Source organism: Giraffa tippelskirchi, chromosome 6, assembly GCF_054371585.1.
Source record: "Giraffa tippelskirchi isolate mGirTip1 chromosome 6, T2T-mGirTip1v1.2.pri, whole genome shotgun sequence".
In the NCBI taxonomy this organism is placed as follows: Eukaryota; Metazoa; Chordata; class Mammalia; order Artiodactyla; family Giraffidae; genus Giraffa; species Giraffa tippelskirchi.
Window position 1 is genome coordinate 37,775 of NC_137280.1, and position 16,583 is coordinate 54,357.

The following is a 16,583-nucleotide window of genomic DNA, read 5'->3' on the forward strand; positions in this document are numbered from 1 at the left end:
CTCTGCCTTGGACCCACCCGTGTAATAAATTGCTCTCCACTATTTGCTTGTCCTTCTGAGTGAGTTTGCCTCCGGAGAGCGTGGCTACAACAGTGCACACCCTGTTCAGCCAAGATGGATGCCAGCGAGGATTCTAGGAGGTGGCTGGACATATGGTGTCTCCTTTTGACCTTTCCCGAACTCTTTTGGTTGGTGGTGGTTTATGAGTTCCATGTTCCTTACCAGGACCTCCAGTCATAAAACAACTCAAGCAAATGGTTACCATGGTGCCTGGGCAGGGTGGGCGGTCTCAGTCAGTGTGCTTCCCCTAACAGCGGGATGCCTGTACAGCCACTTTGTAACACAGCTGGGCATTTTGTTCCAAAGCTAAACAAGTCTCACCTTGGCATGCTCAGTACTTAGTCAACTGCTTTGAAAACCTATCTCCAAATTCAAACAAGGAGGAAATTATGCACAGCAGCACTATTAATAATAGCTAAAAACTTGAACAAATAAGGATATCCTTGAATGCACAAGCAAAGTGGGATACATCCATGTCAAGGCAAACAGAATACGCCGCCCCAAGATATGCCTTTCTGGCATAAGGAATATTTCAGTCTCATTAAAAAAAAAACAAACAGGAATCTCAGAAAACTGTATGGAGATGAAGGACATTTACAATGGAAAAATTTCCATATTTAAAGGCTATCCCTCTTTGCACCAGAAATAGAAGGATGATTAAACCTCAACTAGCTCTTTTCAATGGTGGAGCCCTGACTTAAATCTGCAAACAATCATACATTTCTTTACTGTCTTTTGCGTGATAACCTCCCCCAAGGACTTTCTCCTATTGTTTTTATCTGAAGATAGTATTTTAAATAATGGCCTTGGACGTTACAGGGAGTACCTCACTTTTTCTGGGTAGCTCTTGTATATACAGGAGGTATGTGCTTAGTCGCTCAGTCATGTCCGACTCTTTGCGACTCCATGGACTGTAACCCGCCAGGCTCCTCTGTCCAGGGGGGTTCTCCAGGCAAGAATACTGGAGTGCGTTGCTGTGCCCTCCTCCAGGGGATCTTCCCAACCCAGGGATCGAACCCAGGTCTCCCGCATTGCAGGTGGATTCTTTACCATCTGAGCTGCCAGGAAAACCCATACAGGAGGTATACAGGTTATTAAACTTCTGTTTTTCTCCTGGTAATCTGTTTTTTCTTTTTTACAGGGGAAGTCTCTACCAAAAATCTGGAAGGGTACAAGGAAAATTGTTTTTCTTTACAAGCATAAGCAATGGAACATCACTTAGCAATAGAACGGAATGAACCAGCAGCTCATACACTGTTAGTGAAAGAATCCGGTCTAAAGAAGCTGCACACACTATTGAACTCAACGAGGCAGCAGTTGTAACCAGGGAGGGTTAATTTTAAATTTCCACTGGCTCTGCTTCTATGACTGTAACTCTTTTTTGTTATAATAAATATACATAATGGCCTGCCTCTGGGAGATAATCTGAGCCCCCTATGAAGGACTGTAAGCAAGTGAGACTAACACATCCCCCTGCCTGAGGCTTGCCATTCTAGGAGACATCTGCAAGGATTGAAAAGTCTTCTTGCTTTGTTTCCTCACCTGCCCCCATTTCTGATCCATAAAAGAGCCTGGCCACCAGGCCCTGACAAGATGGATATTTTGAGGCACTAGCCTGCCGTCTTCTCAGTCAGCTGGCTCCCCAATTAAAGTCTCTTCATTGCCTCGATACCTTGTCTCTTGGATTCATTGGCCTGTTGTGTGACGAGCAGAGTGAGCTTGGACTTGGTAACACAGTGAGCAGGGCATGAAGCAGGATCTTAATTCCCTGCCTAGGAACTGACCCCGGCCAGCCTGGATGAAAACCAGGAATCCTAGACACCAGAGCAGCAAGGGCTACAGGCTAGAAGATATTTTCCCTTGACTCTTTGTCCCAGGGAAAAATGCATTTATCCCGGAGGCAGAGACTGTAAATGCAAGTATAAAATTCATTATCATAGACATAGTGTAACAACAAGTGGGAGAGCACAGAGAGAAACCATTTGTTTACTTGAGACAGAAGCAAGGCAGAGACACGCATCTGGAGACAAAGTGTGTGGGCAGCCCCCCCCCCCCCCCCCCCGGGGAGGAGCAGCGCAGTAAAGAGGCGGTTAAGTCATTCATACAGGTCAGTTCTTCCAGGTCTTTGTCTTCCATCATCCAGTTATCTGGTTTCTTTTTCAACCTGATCTATGCTGGGACCCTCCCCTTGGCGTGCACACACCCGTCAGCCAAGATGGACCTCAAAGTGAAGGGAGGCACAAGACTCATTATGGCCTGGCACTGTCCCCAGACTTTCAACCCACAAAGAGCCTTCCTGTGCATGTGGAGTATCTCCTTTGTCCCAAAAGACGGGGAGCAGCAATTCCTGAATCCTTTTCTCACACAGGGTTTTGCCCCTCTTTGTCCTTGCCTTGACTATTACCTTGACTATTGCCATAACTGTTACTTGAACGTGTTTCCAAGAGACAAACCCTGGCTATTTACCCTGTTTCTGTTGTTACTTCCATTTCAGAAGGCAAACAGGAGGCTGACTGTAAATGCCTTAACTGGCGTCCAGCTATCTCTTGTCTCAGGAAATGCTAACCGTTGTGAGTATCCAGCTGAAGCCCACTTCTTCATGTCTCGTGAAATGCAAACAGGAGGCCAGTTGCTAGTGTCTAACCTGGAGCCCAGCTATCTCCTACATCATTGTGACCCCATTTACGACATCCTGCATGAGGCAAAGCTACACAGATAATAAGCAGATCATGGAGTGGGGGTTTAAAGGATTCCATGTGATACTTTAGAATGGATACCTGTCACTATGCATTTGTCTGAGCCTGCAGATGTGTATAGCCCAAGGGGTCGATTATAATCTATTTGATTTTAGTTATTTTGGGTGTAGGAGTGGAACACACAATGGGACACCGCATCTGACTGTAATAGAACTACATAGAAAAACCTCACCGTGCGGGATGAGGCAAAAGGCGCTGACAGCTTTGGAAATGAGCAGAATCTGTAGACTAAAGGCAAAACGGAGCTTTCATAAACAGTGGGCTTGATTTTACAGAGGTCTCTCCAGGGTGTGGCAGCTGAGAATGCTCAAACCTCTGAACATGTCATCTGGAAAGGAGCAGCACACAGAGAAACGGCGGATGGTGGGCACCGGGTTCCTCACTGTGGGACTGACAGCTACACATAAAGGGAGAGAGGGCCTCTGCCCTGGTGACCCTGGGTCTGGGCTTCCTGGGAGGATGACGTGGGGAGCCGACTGGCTGGGGAAACGCACAGACCTCTGCACTGGGAAGGCCCTGCACACGCAGGAACCTCACGCCCCATGGTTTCCCCATACCCGCTGGAAACACTCAGCCCTCCATGATCTGCGAGGTGCTGATTTTAAGACATTCTTGACCCCAGGCAAGTACAGGAGTGTGAGGGTCTTCCTTACCCCTAAACTATCACAGAAGCCAGGCGCTGGAGCCTGGAGTCAGGATGGGGATGCCTGGGCCTCTAACCAGCAGCTGGTTGGAAGGAGGAGCCAGTCCTGAGGGCAAGAGCTCCCTGTCGTCTGTGAGCCTCGGGGCCCTGATGGGGCTCATCGCCAGTGAGGACACGGGCGGGGCCGGCAGTGGTTCTGTTTCCCCTGGGACCCTTTGATGAAAAGGCTTCCCGGGTGGCTCAGTGGTAAAGAACCCACCTGCCAATGCAGGAGACACAGGAGAAGGGGATTTGATCCCTGGGTTGGGAAGATTCTCTGGAGGAGGAAATGGCAGCCCACTCCAGTATTCTTGCCTGAAAAATTCCAAGGGCAGAGGAGCCTGGCGGGCTACAGTCCACAGGGTCAGACATGACTGAGCATGGTCACATGCCCTTTGAAGAAACCATGCAACAATGGTCTCAGAAATCTCCTGATAGGGTTTCAGACTGACATGGGGGTTTTATAGGAACAGAGAAAGAAGCTGAGCTCCTGACAGGCAGCCCTTTCTGGCTGTGAGTTTATTCCACCAGGACTGCACTACAGTCACCCGCATGGAGTCTGCTATGACCCACATGCCCCTGCCCGGCCTCTCCTCTTCCTGCAACGATTCCAGTGATATTTCCAGCCTGGACCCTCTCCCAGACCAGGTGCATCTGTCCAGCCACCGCATCCCCGTCTCACCTTGAGGGCCAAGAGGCCTCACAGAGGACTGTGATCCCGCTGCTCCCACACCCAGGAGGCAGCCCGACCTCCCCTGGTTGCTGAGCCCAGATGCCCAGGGCCTCCCAGTCTCCCACTTCCTTGTGCCCCAGCAACTGCCAGTTCCCCCTCCAGAGCCTATGACCAGTCCCCACACTGATTTCCCTCTAGGGCCACAACCTTGGCTCAAGCCTGATCCCTCCATCAGGCCCTAACAAAGCTCCCTGCCCCCACGGTGAATCTTACACCCCATCTCAACATGGTCTTTCTGAAGCATAAACTATGGAACCACATGCTGGGGTCATAGGGCAATATTTCCAGAATTAGCAAAGCTCCATGGCAACCATCGTCATGGGCCATTCTGTTTGTCATTCGTCATTCTGTCCCTTGGACTTCCCTGGTGGCTCAGACGGTAAACTGTCTGCTTACAATGCAGGAGACCCAGGTTCAATCCCTGGGTCGGGAAGATCTCCTGGAGAAGGAAATGGCAACCCACTCCAGTATTCTCGCCTGGAAAATCCCATGGACAGAGGAGCCTGGTAGGCTACAGTCTATGGGGTCGCGAAGAGTCGGACATGACTGAGCGACTTCACTTCACTTTTCACTTCACATTCTTCCCCTAAATAGCAAGTTCCAACCTCCATATTAGACAAGGTGGACAATCAAAAGACCCCCAACCAATGAGAACACCATCCCATTTCATAGGAACTTTCTTTGTCCTGAGACTATAACAATTAGCTCAAGCCCATGAAAGAGATCAGCTCTTCCTGGTCGGTCAGGAAGTCTGCCTGCTCTCTCATCAGTGGCCCTCCCTACCTCAGTCCTCTGTTCTCAGCAAATTCTCTCTAAAAGACTGTCTGCTCTGCCTGTGTGTCTCTCTGTCTCTCTCCCTGCCATGTAAGGACACAGTGTTGCACATCTTATCCTTTGCTTATCCTCACAACACTCCCTTTCCCTTGTAGTTACATATCAGAAAGGCCACAGAGTCACTGAACTGCTAGACTCAATTACTGGGCTATTGACACCAGCCCAGGACTGTTTTTGACAAGATCCTAACACCTCTGTTCCCCATCACTAAGTCCTGACTGCAAGCCCTCGTCTTATATAAGCCCCTGGACTCCTCATGGGAGAGGGTGCAGTTCTCAAAGCATGACCCTACAGGATTCCCCTCTTCACTGGCTGGAAATTTCTTTTAGGAAGTTCTATGTTCTGTAACTTCAGAGTTAAATTTTTATGCCTTCAAAGATTGTATAAGGTATTCAGCACAGACCTTTTTCAATTTATAAATCGAGCCAAAGCAAAATTCCTATTTTTAAATAAGAGGTTCTGGGATCGCCAGAGTAGGGTAAAGCTGAGGAAGTCAGGCCCTTTTTGCCTCAGTTCAGTTCAGTTCAGTCACTCAGTCATGTCCGACTCTGCAACCCCATGGACTGCAGCACACCAGGCCTCCCTGTCCATCACCAACTCCTGGAGCTAACTCAAACTCAAGTCCATTGAGTCGGTGATGCCATCCAACCATCTCATCCTCTGTCATCCCCTTCTCCTCCTGCCTTCAATCCTTCCCAGCATCAAGGTCTTTCTCAGTGAGTCAGTATTCCCATCAAGTGGCCAAAGTATTGGAGCTTCAACTTCAGCATCAGTCCTTCCAATGAATATTCAGAGCTGATTTCCTTTAGGATGGACTGGTTGGATCTCCTTCCAGTCCAAGGGACTCTGAAAAGTCTTCTCCAACACCACAGTTCAAAAGCATCAATTCCACAGCGCTCAGTTTTTTTATGGTCCAACTCTCATGTCCCTACATGACTACTGGAAAAACCATAGCTCTGACTAGACAGACCTTTGTCAGCAAAGTATGTCTCTTCTTTTTAATGTGCTGTCTAGGTTGGTCATAGCTTTTCTTCCAAGGAGGAAGCGTCTTTTAATTTCATGGCTGCAGTCACCAACTGCAGTGATTTTGGAGCTCAAGGGAAAAAAAAAAAAAAACACTCGCACTGCTTCCACTGATTCCTCATCTATTTGCCATGAAGTGATGGGACCGAATGCCAAGATCTTCGTTTTTTGAATGTTGAATTTTAAGCTAGCTTTTTCACTCTCCCCTTTCATTTTCATCAAGACGCTATTTAGTTCTTCGCTTTCTGCCATAAGGGTGCTGTCATCTGCGTAACTGGGGTTATTCAGGCAGCCTCTCCCTCTCCTGGTGCTGGGAAGCCCAGTTCCAGCCTCCTGCCTGAGAATGCAGCCTTCTAACTCCTAAGAACCCCCAGCAGTGCACTGTGGACCCTGAAGGGACTCGTCTGGAAGGGCTGTTTGTGAGATGCTGTAGGGGGAAAGGGGTGAGACTCAGGCCAATCTTCTTTGCTCAGGCACATCCCACTCATTTATTACACAGCCAGGAAGCCAGCTGGCCCTAAGGCTCTGCTTGCCCCCAGGATCCAAAGGTGGGTATGGGAAAGTGCTGCCACCTAGTGGCCATTTCCTGTAACTACAACATGACAACAGGAACCTCAGGTCAATCCACAAGGCCTGGGCTTCCCTTCCAGCCAGCTGCCCCCAGGGAATGGCAGCTGATGTTCAGGAAGCCAACTGCCAAAGGAAAATCGCCCTGACACCCTTAAAGGAGAAGAAAGAAAGAAAAAACCAGAAAGCACAGATGCACTCAACCTCCCCCACCAAACAAGGCGCTCAGCATCCCTGATTAACGCAGGAATGCCAATCGAAAGGACAATGGGAAGTCACATTGCAACATTCACAAATGCCAACATGGCAAGGCTATAGGCAATCAACGTGGCAGAGAGTCTGGAGGAAGAAGAACCACCTTGGACTGTGGCTGGGAGCACCCATTGACAGCAGCCGCTAGAAGGGAGACAGCAGACTCTGAACGCCTGAAAGAAACACTCTCAAGTCAGGCCTTATGTCATTCCCACACCTTGGCCTGTATCCTGAGAGCTCCATCGATCAAAAGGCACATGCACCCCAACAGACTGCCACCGCTGCTTCCTTCAGGAGCCTAGATGTGCAACCTGCAAAATCCCCAACGAGAGACTGAAGCTTAAAGAAAACATTGTACACAGTTCCGGTAGATGGTTTCTCACTCACAGAAAAAAAAGATATGGAAAGTAGGGAACTCCAACCCTGGGAGACACGGATGGATGGCCCATGAAGGATCAGAGGCCAAGAGTAGTCAGTCAGTCAGAGGAAGAACTGGGTATATGAAGTCTAGTCTAGGCCAAGTGAGGACAGAGAGAGAAGGCGACAAACTGACATCCCAGGAAGAGATGCTGAGAATTCGAAGTCAAAAAAAGGGTTTTGGAAAGAAAGAAAGAGCACGGCCTGGAACAAATAAGCAAGTAAGTACTCAAAGCTAAAGCAGATCTGTACCTGTAATGAATCACCCACATGGGCTGTACCGTTTCCTCCTCCCTTCCATCCAGACATACAACTCTGTAGCGCTAAGAGATGATCCATACCAGTTATCTATTATCTTCCTACTTTCCATTGGCAAAAAAAAAAGAAAGGGTACCTGAGGTATAAAAGGCATGAAGACCTGATGCTCACCACTAAGCTCGACCTCCTAAGGCAGATAGTCTCCCCAACACCATAGAGAAAACCCATAGATGATTTCATACCTGAATCAGGCGACTGTGCAGTGACAACCGTCACAGCAAGTCAATTGGACTATGCTGCGGGTAGTATTGGCAAGATGTTAAAGAAAAGGGAAGGAAAGCAGTGTCTACTGTATGACGTTCGACCTCCCTAAGTTGGGACGCTACAGCATCCCTGGAGGCCGAGCAGGCTTGAGTCCCACTGCTAAACTGGGGTGGGGTCAAAACAGTCTGGCAGTGAACAATTTTTAAAGGTTTAGTGTGTGCTGTGTCAGGCTGGGACAAAATTACATTGTGGGATCGAGGCCGCTAGAAATTTCAAGGCAAAATTTAGCCAGTCTTCACCTCTGCTGGTCCTGGGGATCTTAGCTCAAGCCTCCTTCCTGACAACGCTGCCTCCTGGCATAGAAGCACCCTCAGTAGTGTACTGTGGACCCTAAAATGATGAATCTGGATTGGGTGTTTGTGTGATGCTCTATGGGGAAATAGTAGTGAGACTCAAGGCCTTTTCTGTTGGTTCAGGTAGAATCCAGATAGATAGTTCAGGTAGAATCCAAAACACAGAAAACTAATTAAACTGATCACAACAACCACAGCCTTGTCTAACTCAAAGAAACTATGAGCCATGCCATGTAGGGCCACCCGAGACAGACAGGTCATGGTGGAGAGTTCTGACAAAATGTAGTCCACTGGAGAAGGGAATGGTAAACCACTTCAGTATTCTTGCCTTGAGAATCCCATGAACGGTACGAAAAGGCAAAAAGATAGGACACTGAAAGATAAACTCCCCAGGTCAGTAGGTGCCCAACATGATGCTGGAGAAGAGAGAAATAACTCCAGGAAGAATGAAGAGATGGAGCCAAAGTGAAAACAATGCCCAGTTGTGGATGTGACTGGTGATGGAAGTAAAGTCCCATGCTATAAAGAGCAATACTGAATAGGAACCTGGAATGTTAGGTCCATGAATCAAGGTAAATTAGAAGTGGTCAAACAGGGGATGGCAAGAGTGAACATCAACATTTTAGGAATCAGTGAACTAAAATGGACTCTAATGGGTGAATTTCACTCAGATGACCATTATATCTACTACTGTGGGCAAGAACCCCTTAGAAGAAATGAAGTAGCCCTCATAGTCAACGGAAGAGTTGGAAATGCAGTACTTGGGTGCAGTCTCAAAAATGACAGAATGATTTCTGTTCATTTCCAAGACAACCCATTCAATATCACAGGTCCAAGTCTAGGCCCCAACCAGTAATGCTGAAGAAGCTGAAATTGAATTATTCTATGAAGACCTACAAGATGTTCTAGAATTCACACCCAAAAAAGATGTCCTTTTCATCATAGGGGACTGGAATGCAAAAGTAGGAAGTCAAGAGATACCCGGAGGAACAGGCAAAATTGACCTGGGAGTACAAAATGAAACAGGGCAAAGGCTAACAGAGTTTTGCCAAGAGAATGCACTGGTCATAGCAAACACCCTCTTCCAACAACACAAGAGAAGACTCTACACACGGACATCACCAGATGGTCAATACCGAAATCAGATTGATTATATTCTTTGAGCCAAAGATGGAGAAGCTCTATACAGTCAGCAAAAAACAAGATCGGGAGCTGACTGTGGCTCCGATCATGAACTCCTTATTGCCAAATTCAGACTTAAATGGAAGAAAGTAAGGAAAACCATTAGACCATTCAGGTATAACCTAAATCAAATCCCTTATGATTCCACAGTGGAAGTGAGAAATAGATTCAAGGGATTAGATCTGATAGACAGAGTGTCTGAAAAACTATGGATGGAGGTTTGTGACATTGTACAGGAGACAGGGATCAAGACCTTCCCCAAGGAAAAGAAATGCAAAAAGGCGAAATGGTTGTCTGAGGAGGCCTTACAAATAGCTGTGAAAAGAAGAAAAGTGAAAGGAAAAGGAAAAAAGGAAAGATATACCCATTTGAATACAGAGTTCCAAAGAAGAGCAAGCAGAGATAAGAAAGCCTTCCTCAGGGATCAATGCAAAGAAATAGAAGAAAACAATAGAATGGGAAAGACTAGAGATCTCTTCAAGAAAATTAGAGATACCAAGAGAATATGTCATGCAAAGATGGGCTCAATAAAGGACCTAAATGGTATGGACCTCAGAGAAGCAGAAGATATTAAGAAGAGGTGGCAAGAATACACAGAAGAACTATACAAAAAAGATCTTCATGACCCAGATAACCACGATGGTGTGGTCACTCACCTAGAGCCAGACATTCTGGAATGTGAAGTCAACTGGGCCTTAGGAAGCATTGCTACAAAAAGCTAGTGGAGGTGATAGAATTCCAGTTGAGCTATTTCAAATCCTAAAAGATGATGCTTTGAAAGTGCTGCACTCTATATGCCAGCAAATTTGGAAAACTCTGCAGTGGCCACAAGACTGGAAAAGGTCAATTTTCATTCCAATCCCAAATAAGGGCAATGCCAAAGAATGCTCAAACTACCACACAATTGCACTCATCTCACATGCTAGCAAAGTAATGCTCAAAATTCTCCAAGCCAGGCTTCAACACTACATGAACCATGAACTTCCAGATATTCAAGCTGGATTTAGAAAGGCAGAGGAACCAGAGATGAAATTGCCAATATCCATTGGATCATAGAAAAATCAAGAGAATTTCAGAAAAACATCTCCTTTATTGATTATGCCAAAGCCTTTGACTGTACAGATCACACCAAAATGTGGAAAATTCTTCAAGAGATGAGAATCCCAGACCATCTGAACAGTCTCCTGAGAAATCTGTATGCAGGTCAAGAAGCAACAGTTAGAACCAGACATGGAACAATGGACTGGCTCCAAATGGGGAAAGAAGTACATCAAGGCTGTACATTATCAACTTGCTTATTTAACTATATGCAGAGTACATCGTGTGAAATGCTGGGCTGGATGAAGCACAAGCTGGAATCAAGATTGTCAGGAGAAATATCAATAACCTCAGATACACAGATGACACCACCCTTTTGGCAGACAGTGAGGAGGCACTAAAGAGCCTCCTGATGAAAGTGAAAGAGGAGAGTGAAAAAGCAGTCTTAAAACTCAACATTCAATAAACAAAGATCATGGCATCTGGTCCCATCACTTCATGGCAAATAGATGGGCAAACAATGGAAAACTAACAGACTTTATTTGGGGGGGCTCCAAAAATCACTGCAGATGGTGACTGCAGCCATGAAATTATAAGATGCTTGATCCTTGAAAGAAAAGTTATGAGCAACCTAGACAGCATATTAAAAAGCAGAGACAATATTTTGCTGACAAAGGTCCGTCTAGTCAAAGCTATGGCTTTTCCAGTAGTCGTGTATGGATGTGAGAGTTGGACCATAAAGAAAGCTGAATGCCAACGAATTGATGCTTTTGAACTGTGCTGTTGGAGAAGACTCTTGAGAGTCCCTTGGAATGCAAGGAGACCAAACCAATCAATGCTAAAGGAAATCAGTCCTGAATATTCTTTAGAAGGACTGATACTGAAGCTGAAACTCCAATACTTTGGTAACATGATTCGAAGAACTGACTCATTGGGAAAGACCCTGATGCTGGGAGAGATTGAAGGCAGGAGAAGGGGACGACAGAGGGTGAGATGGTTGGATGGCATCACCAACTCAATGGACATGAGTTTGAGCAAGCTCTGGGCATTGGTGATAGACAAGGAAACCTGGCATGCTGCAGTCCATGGAGTCACAAAGATTCGGACACGACTGAGCAACTGAATAACAAGATGTGCTGCATGTATACAGTAGACTATTTCTCACTCATATAAAACTGCTGCTGAAGTTAGGGAATTATGACACTGGTAGTCACAGGGATGGAGTTTGAAGGATCATACACTAAGGCAGAGGTAGAACATGGTGTATGAGGTATTGTCCAGGTAAACTAAAAAATAGATGTGCAAGTCAACAAATTTCCAATTCTGAAAGAGACTCTGAGAATTCAAATTAAACAAATGGTTCCAGAAAAAAATTAAAGTGAAGGGATGGGATGCATTAGGAGGTCCATACCTAAATTGACAAGAAATCAATATATGTAACAAGTAATCCACAAGGAAAATCCTCTGCCTTCCTTCCTTCCTTCCTTCAACATATGCACAGAAATCTTTGTCTCTAAGAGATAATTCATATAATTTATCTATCTTCCTGTTTATATTCACAGAAAAGTGTATCTGATATAAGTAACTCACAAGGACCTGATGCTCACCACTCTGCTCTACCTTCTGAAGCATAAAGTTGGGGGGGGAAAAGTAGAGATTTCATAGATAACTTGCATTCCAGTCCCTATGATGAAAAGGATATCTTTTTTGGGTGTTAGTTCTGGGAGGTCTTGTAGGTCTTCATAGAATCAGTATTTCAGCTTCTTCAGCATTAGAGTTTGGGGCATAGACTTGGATTACTTTCATATTGGATGAATTGCCTTGGAAATGAATAGAGATCATTCTGTTGTTTTTGAGACTGCAGCCAAGTACTCCATTTCACATTCTTTTGTTGACTATCAGGGCTACTCCATTTCTTCTAAGGGATTCTTGTCCACAGTAGTGGATATAATGGTCATTTGAATTAAATTCACTCATTCCCATCCATCTTAGTTCACTTATTCCTCAAATGTTAATGTTCACTCTTGCCATCTCCTTCTTGACCACATCTAATTTACCTGGATTCATAGACCTAACATCCAGGTTCCTATGCAATATTGCTCTTTACAGCATCAAACTTTACTTCCTCCCCCAGACACACCCACAACTGCTTCCATTTTGACTTTAGCCTTTTCATTCCTTCTGGATTTATTTCTTCACTCTCCTCCAGTAGCATATTGGGCACCTACCAACTAGGGGAGTTCATTTTTCAGTGTCATATCTTTTTGTCTTTTCATACTGTGCAGCTGAATATTAAATGCCAGCTGAATTGCTAGGCAGTTAATATTCAGGGAGATCCAGGTTTTTGTAGTTGTTCAGTTGCTAAGTCACGTCTGACTCTTTGTGACCCCATGGGCTGCAGCACGCTAGGCTTCCCTGTCCCTCACTGTCTCTGGGAGTTTGCTCAAACTCATGTCTGTCGAGTGGGTAAAGCCATCCAACCACCTCATCCTCTGCTGCCCCTTCTCCTCCCATCCTCAATCTTTTCTAGCATCAGGGTCTTTTCCAATGAGTCGACTCTTCGCCTCAGGTGGCCAAAACATTGGAGCTTAAGCTTCAGTCCTTCCACTTCCAATGAATATTCAGGGTTGATTTCACAAGAACTTTCTCTCCAACACATACAAATTATTAGTACACCTCAGCTAAAAAAAAAAAACTCAACAAAAAAAATCAGCCAAAGGTCTAAATGCATGTTTCTCTAAAGAAGTCATAGAGACGGCCATAAAGCACATGAAAAGATGCTCAGCATTACTAGTTGTTTGAGAAAGGCAAATCAAATGTACAATAAGCTTTCACCTCACATTGGTCAGAATGGCCACATCAAATACCTACAACAATAAATTTTGTAGAGGGTGTGGAGAGAAAGAAACCCTCCTACACTGTTGGTGGGAATGTAAATTGGTACACCAATTAGGGAGAACATTATGGTGGTTCTTTTAAAAACTAAACATAGAAGTACTCGGTGAACCAGAAATCCAACACCTAGAAGGAGATCAAGGGGAAAAAGCAACATTTTAAAAGACACCTGCACTCCACAGACCACGGCAGCACCGGGTCAACAATCAAGACAAGGGAGCGACTTCAGTGAACAAGGACAGACAGAAGGATCCAGAAAATGAGGCATATGTACACAATGCAATATTGCTCAGACACAAAGAAGGGTGAAATAATGCCATTTCCAGTTACAGGGAAGAAACTAGAGGAGATCAAACTAAGTGAAATAACTGAGAAAGGGAAAGTCAGATAATAGAGAGTATCACTTCTGTGGAATCTAAAAATGGATACAAATGAACATCATTACAAAAGGCAAACAGTTTCACAGACTCAGAAACGTATGGAAAGGTGGCAAAATGGAAAGGTGGCAGGGGGTGGAGGAGTAATTAGCTGGTACAGATCAAGATTTACATGTCAAAACTGGTGCAGTTGTTGTTGTTTAGTTGCTCAGTTGTGTCCGTCTCTTTGCAACCCCGTGGACTGTAGCCGGCCAGGCTCCTCTGTCCATGGGAGTCTCTAGGCAAGAATACGGGAGTGGTTTGCCATTTCCTTCTCCAGGGGATCTTCCCAACCCAGGGATTGAGCCCAGGTCTCCTGAAAGTCTCCTGCATTGCAGGTGGATTCTTTTACCACCGAGCGAGAAGGGAAGCCATAAAACAGGTGCTGAAGGGCTCTAAATAGTCACAAGTTTGACAGGGCTTTAAATGACATCTGCCCTCAAGAAATGTCCCAGGGTATTTCATCAGAAAAGAATTCCAAACAAGGCCGAGATTCAAGAAGCCGTTTTCCAGAGGTAAATTGTACTCACAAAACATAAAATAAAAAAAGCACATGGAAAGATACTCCACACCAATAATTATTAAATCAATGCCAATCAAAACTACCATAAAGTATCACCTCACGCTGGTCACAATGGCCATCATCAAAATGATCTACAAAGAATAAACATAAAATAAATAAATAAAATAAAAGATCTGCAAAGAATATACAGAAAATGAAATCCTTCTACAATCTTTTTGAGAATGTAAATGGTGAAGCCACTATGGAAAACAGCATGGAGCTTCCAAGAAACACAAGACATAGAGGTATCATATGGCCCTGCAATCCCACTCATGGGCTTAGATCCAGAGAAAGTGAAGAGAAATTAGCTCAGTCGTGTCTGACCCTTTGCAACCCCATGGACTATACAGTCCATGGAATTCACTAGGCCAGAACACTGGAGTGGGTAGCCTTTCCCTTCTCCAGGGGATCTTCCCAACCCAGGGATCAAACCCAAGTCTCCCTCATTGCAGGCGGATTCTTTACCAGCTGAGCCACAAGGGAAGCGCAGGTCCACAGAAAATCACCATTCAAAATGACACATGCCCCTTGATTTTCAGGGCAGCACTATTTCAATAGGCAAGACGTGGAATCCACCAAAAGGTCCACTGACAGAATAATGAAGACTAGGCGGTACATCTGTACACTGGAATACTACTCAACCATAAAGTAGAATGAAATAAGGATGCTGTCAGCAGCATGGATGGACTAAGAAATCATCACAGTAAGTGAGGGAACTCAGAGAGAAAGATAAATATCGTGAGATACCACTTACAGGTGCAATCTATAAATTCATACCAATGACTTAATGTATAAAACAGACTTCAGAGCCTGAGAAAATCAAACTATGATTATCAAAAGAAAGTTAGAAAGAAGGGATAATTAAGAGTTTAGGATTAACTATACACACTAATATCTAGCAAATTAATAATCAAATAGGGCCTAGTGAATAGAACTGGAAACTCTATTGAGCAGACTGTAATCATCTATACGAGAGGAAAAAATGGAAAAAGAATAGATACGCTTCGATGTAAAATCAAATTAAGTTCTTGTACCACTAAAACTAACAAAACAATGGAAATCAACTTGACTCCAATAGAAAATAAAAATTAAATTACCTGAAATCCATCTAGGGAACCCCAGACGGTGGCGACCCTATGGTTTAGATATGTGATATGCTATGACATTAATATGACACCACCAAAGGTTTTCACTCAGCAGAACCCAGAGCAGCAACCCATTCAAAGGTGCCTGACCTCATGTGAATGTCCCAAGATGAAGAGAAGAAAAAGGACCACAGGTTAATCAGGGCAACACCCTCAATTCAGATGTTGGGAATCTCCGAGGGGCAAGAGCAGACACAGGGTCTCCAAGTATGGGATCCAGACCCACGTGGATGGGGTAAGACCCGCACAATCCCCAGCCCCTGCATCTGGAGTCGCATGACTCTTGGTTAGGACACCAGGTCTCTGCTGCCTGAGCCCCTAAGGCAGAAATGAGTGGGTTCCTGGAACCTCCTGGGATGGTAGAAAGAAGGGTAGGGTCTCCTCTCCCCACACTTGTCCCAGGGAAGTCCTCCTCTCCCGCCCTTCGGTTCTGTCTGATACTGTCTTTACAGCTGTCACGATAATGTTGAATACACTACCTTGGTTCCAGTAGGCTCGGTCCTTCGTTTTCCCACTGAGGAATTGAGAAAACACACCAGGCGCGGGGCTAGGAGACGAGGGGCAGGTCTGGTCTCTGCTGAGCAGGGACGGCCAACCCGAAGGCGATCACCATAGCAACCTCACCTGCTGCCCGTTGGTTTTCTGCCTCATCCCAGTACCCTGGAATCAATTTACCAGGTGACCCTGCCTTCCTACTCAAACTGAATGTGCTGGAAAATGGGACTAATTACCAGGTAGCCCACCTGAGGTGTCTCCGTGAGCCCCAGGGCAGGTGAACCTGGCAGGAGGAAAGACTAAGAGCCCTACTGCAGCCCTGACCCCTGCGAGGGCCATGGAACCCCACTCAGAGGAGGGCACGTTACCCAGAGGAGCCCACCTCAGCTCCAGACCCCAGACCTCTGAGCACTGACATTCAGACACGGGCACGGAGCTTTCCAGGACAGAGGACAGACCCAGTCTGCACCCAGGTCTCCACGTCCTAGTGTACACAGAACACGGTTGGTGTCAATATTCTTACACTATATCAATAGGCAAGATATGGAATCATTGTAGAAAGCACGCAGTCTTGTCTAAACATAATCAGTGCAGATGGGATTGAAAAGTCAAGGTGTTCGTCATTCAGAGATGTCTGACTGTTTGTGACCA

General features: G+C 45.6%; 2 long non-coding RNA genes across 2 annotated transcripts in view; both read right to left on the bottom strand.

Moving 5' to 3' along the window:
• The window catches only part of LOC145508618 (uncharacterized), a 152,277-nt gene that overhangs the window by 23,751 nt on the left and 111,943 nt on the right, over positions 1–16,583 (bottom strand). The gene's annotated exons all lie outside the window — the stretch shown is intronic.
• LOC145508621 (uncharacterized) lies at positions 1,968–2,664 on the bottom strand. The gene is made up of 2 exons (XR_014055482.1): positions 2,527–2,664; positions 1,968–2,281 (listed from the first exon to the last, which is right to left on the bottom strand). It is a non-coding gene; the product is annotated as an uncharacterized LOC145508621 (long non-coding RNA).